The sequence below is a fragment of the Quercus lobata genome, chromosome 2 (assembly GCF_001633185.2).
Source record: "Quercus lobata isolate SW786 chromosome 2, ValleyOak3.0 Primary Assembly, whole genome shotgun sequence".
Taxonomy (NCBI): Eukaryota; Viridiplantae; Streptophyta; class Magnoliopsida; order Fagales; family Fagaceae; genus Quercus; species Quercus lobata.
The window spans coordinates 81,579,012-81,583,646 of NC_044905.1; the positions used below are offsets into that span (position 1 = coordinate 81,579,012).

Consider the following 4,635-nt stretch of genomic DNA (forward strand, 5'->3'; position numbering starts at 1 on the left):
ATTCTTAGTAGTAAGATCTTTATTCGAGACGTTTGCATCCTATAAATCGTTGGAAATGTGATATATGGAGATTTAAAACTCTCACAATATTAAAAACCGGACACTCATATATATTAGTAACCTTTAAGAATTTTAAATTATTGCCAACCAATTTTTAAAATAGATGACAGGATTTTAGCAACTTCACAAATCCACTAAATATTGGAATTATTATAATAATCTTTTCCAATCTTTTCCGTGCAACATAATCTAGCAATAAATAGTTTCTCCTTCAATTTCAACAAACATGATCAAAACATTAAAACTCTGATAAGTGCATTCAGATTGCGAATGGGAGGAACCAATTCAACCCAACCCAATGTCTTGAGTTGGTATCATGTGGGTTGATGAGTTGGATTAGGTTTTTAAAATATTTTGAACTTCAAATTAGGTCAGGTTTAGATTGAATTTTGTAGCTCGAGGAGGTTTGTAAAAGAATAATAATAACAATGTCCGGAAATTTTAAGCACTTTTGAGGGAAGAAATATATATATATATATATATATATTGAAAATTTGTCATTATATTTTTAAAAAAAATAAATGGATGGGACCAAATCTTTTACCTTTTCTCCTATATAGTATTGTACTTTCTCTGTTTCATAAAATAAAATAAAATAACCTTTTATATATTTTAAAAAATTTGATAACACAAATGATTGAAACAGGAATTATGTATATTTCACTTTTTTTTTTTTTTTTTTTTTTTTATTATATACCAACTGATATGAGTGTTCTAAGTCTTCTATTAAAATAAGACCTCTATTGAAAGTTGACTTTTATTTTTTAAAGAAAAAAAAGTTTGATTTTATCAAATTAAAAAGAAAAAAAAATGCAGTTTAACTGGAAACAGTTTTTGAAGGACAGTGGTAGTTATCTGATTAGAGGAGTCGGTGAATCATTATTAGACTTTTACTTCTTCTCAGTACACTCTCTCACTCAGTCTCTGAACCAGTGAAACTTCATTGATCGGTGTTTGTTAACATCACCAAAGGTAATGCACTTTTTTTTTTTTTTTTTTTTTTTTTTTTTTTTTTTTTTTTTAAATCAAAGCTTTTGGCTCTTAAAACTACAATCTTTTTATTTATTTGTTGGGAAATGCTAACGAGTATCTGTCCTAAGGGCATTGGATAAGAGAAAATTATTAAGTACTCCCGGAGTATTATAAATGCGTACTCCCCATTCTCACATAAATGGTCGGTCTCATGAATTTAATTAGTGAGAGTGAGAGGAGGAAGTACGCATTTATGGTACTCCGGGAGTACACAATAATTTCCCGGTTAAGAATCCAGTTAAAGAAAATTTTTTTAGAAAAAAAAACAATTAATATTTTGATAACTTTTTTCATTTTCCTTAAAACTAATATCAAAATTTTTCTAAAACGGATTGTTAACGAGTGTCTGAGTCCTCTCTCTCAGTCTCAGATGAAGAGAAATCGCTTTGAGATGGAAATATTGAAGCACCGGTTATTGGTGGATCCCAACTACGCAAACAACACGTGGAAGATTCTTGAGCATGCCATCATGGATATTTTGACCAATCACAAACTTGGCACCCTCTCTTTTGAAAACCTTTATAGGTATAAATATAATATCTTTTGCCCCCATTTTCTTTTTTATTATTTATTCTTCTTTTGAATGTTTTAGTATAATAATAAGATTAATAAATTCTTTTCTTTATTGGGTTTTAATACAAAATTACATTTTAAACTCTATAATTTAGTACGGGTACTTTAAAATATCCTAGTAAATTCAAAATTGAAGTTATAAAAAGTAATAAATTAAATCCGAAGCTATTCAAGAAGAACGACATTGTGTTTGATCTGTAATATAGCTATGTGAGTTGAGGGTTTAATTTGTTAATTTTTGATCCCTTAGGATTTAATTTGTTGCTTTTTCAAATTACAGACAGGTTTAATGTGTGATTTTTTAAAACTATAGGGTTTAATTTGTTACACACTTTAAGAATGAAAAATTAGCATTTCTTTTATTAAGTTGGATGATTTGATTATTGTACTATGTTTATCTTTCAAAATTGACACGGACAGATGAATTTTGATTGGGTCTATTTGCAGCTCAAGTTTGTGGGTTCTTTTGGTTATTGTGTTATGTATGTTAACATTTTGCTAAGTATGTTTCCATTTAGCTTTGATGATGTTTGTGGTTTCAATTAGCTCAACTGAGGGGTTCAATTTCTGCCTACATCAAAAATCGATTGGTGTCTTGGTCTAATGATAAAGAGCTATTATCAGTAGTGAATGTCATATGTTGAAACTCTCTTTAAAAAAAAAAAAAAAAAGCTTTGTCTAAAGGTTTGAAGTGTGATAGAGAGCATGGTGAAATTTGGTTTAGTTATTTGGAAGGAAAAGGAAAAATTTTCAAATTGATGTAGAAAATTTGATTCACAGTCCATTTTATGGTTAGCTTGAACCTGTTTGAAGCATATCATACTTACTTCAATACTCCATGCTAGATTGGTAGTAGGACATATATGTAGTTATCACATTGCTACATCACATCTGATTTTTGTTCGAGACTGGTTGGGGCTAGTTAAGTTATCACACTGCTACATCACATTGCTTGATTTAATGTTTGCATCTACATTTCTTGGCTCAACTCAACTAGGAATTAAGTTTATGAATTTTAAAGCCATTAAGCTTGTAACTCCATTCTAAATCAATGTGGGAGAGCAAATAACGGCTGTGAAGGTTGAATAAATGTTTGAAGTGCGAAGAAAGTATGACATTCTATTCTAATTGGTTGCTCCATCACAAACCAATGCAGAACATGATGTACTAGAATTAGCTTTTCGAAGGTGTTCTCATTGTATGCAGAATCCTTTGTTAAATTTATTTTGATGTTTTAGTGGAAACTGTCTTTATCTATGGACTTGACTGGATACAAAAGTCCTATATCAAAGTTAAGGGTTGGAGTGTTTGACGTTTCTATGTCATCCATTACCTTGGTGTTTATATTGTTGTTTTTGTCACTTTTATTTTCCTTTTCATTTTTTCCCTGTTATAATTTTTACAATGGATTAGCCTCCCATTTAAATATGTTTCTCTGGGTTCAGTATTGCATATTTTTTTCACATAAGAAAACTTTGTATTTTCTGATGTTTAAATACATTCAGGCATGCTTATGAAATGGTGCTGCACAATTTTGGAGAGAAACTCTATTCCGGAATTGTGACAACTATGACTTCTCATCTAAGCGGAATATCTAAATTGATTGAAGATGCTCAGGAAGAGTTCTTTTTGGAAGAGCTGAACCAGAGATGGGCAGATCATAACAAGGCTTTGCAAATGATCCTAAATATATTGATGTACATGGAGATAGCTTTCATCCCACGCACCCACAAAACCCCAATTCTTGAGCTTGGGTTCAATTTGTGGAGAGATATTGTTATGCCCCGCACTAGGCTTCGGGATACACTTCTTGAGCTTGTTTATAGAGAAAGGAATGGTGAAGTTATAAATAGGGAATTAATGAGGAATATCATAAAAATGCTAAAAGATTTAGGTTCTTCAGTTTACGACGAAGACTTTGAGCAGCCTTTTCTTGAAGTTTCAGCTGATTTTTACAGTCTCAACAGTTCATTGAGTCTTGTGATTGCAGGGATTATTTAAAGGCTGAGAGATGTCTGAATGAAGACATCGAAAGAGTGTCCCATTATTTGGATCCCAAAAGTTTAGACAAGATAGCTAAGCTGGTCGAAAAGGAGATGATTGAAAGTCACATGCACAAACTATTCCAGATAGAGAACATGGCCTTACTTGATATGATTGTAAATGACAAATATGAGGACTTGGGCATGCAGTATAACTTGTTCCGCAGGGTACCTGCTGGACTTTCAATAGTAAGGGATGTATTGAATTTATACATTTGGGATACTGGTAAGCAGCTAGTTGCTGATCTAGAAAGGTTGAAGGATCCTGTCAACTTTGTGCAATGTCTACTGGATTTGAAGGATAAATTTGACAAAAACATCAGTTTGGAATTTAACAATGACAATACATTCCAGAATGCTTTGAATTCCTCTTTTGAGTACTTCATTAATTTGAAGCCTTCGTCCCCGGAATTCATTTCTTTGTTTGTGGATGACAAGCTCCGTAAAGGACTGAAAGGTTTAAGTGAGGATGGTGTGGAGGTTTTACTAGACAGGGTCATGATGCTTTTCCGTTACCTTCAAAAGAAAGATATGTTTGAGATGTATTACAGTCTACATTTGGCGAATAGGCTTAGTTCAGGGAAAACTATTTCTATTGGTGATGAAAGAAGTTTGATTGACAAGCTCAAAACAGAATGTAGATGTCAATTTACATCTAAACTGGAAGGTATGTTAATTGATATGAAGACCTCTCAGGATACAAGCGTTGGTGGTGAGGACTGAGGACTGTGAACCTAAAGTCAAGCGTGCTAGATCATAATTACATTGTTGTTGAGGTCACAAACGGTTCTTGCCAAACCCTGTTTATATAAGAAAACAAATTGACTATCTCATTTTGGGATAAAAATGATAGGATGTTGAATTGGAATATTGTTCTTGAATTACTACTTGCTTGAAGTAGTTTAATTTCTATGAGCATATCAAAAAA

At 32.0% G+C, this 4,635-nt stretch overlaps 1 pseudogene; it reads left to right on the top strand.

Moving 5' to 3' along the window:
* Positions 1-959: 959 nt before the first annotated feature.
* LOC115972258 lies at positions 960-4,430 on the top strand (annotated as a pseudogene).
* The last annotated feature ends 205 nt before the right edge of the window (positions 4,431-4,635 follow it).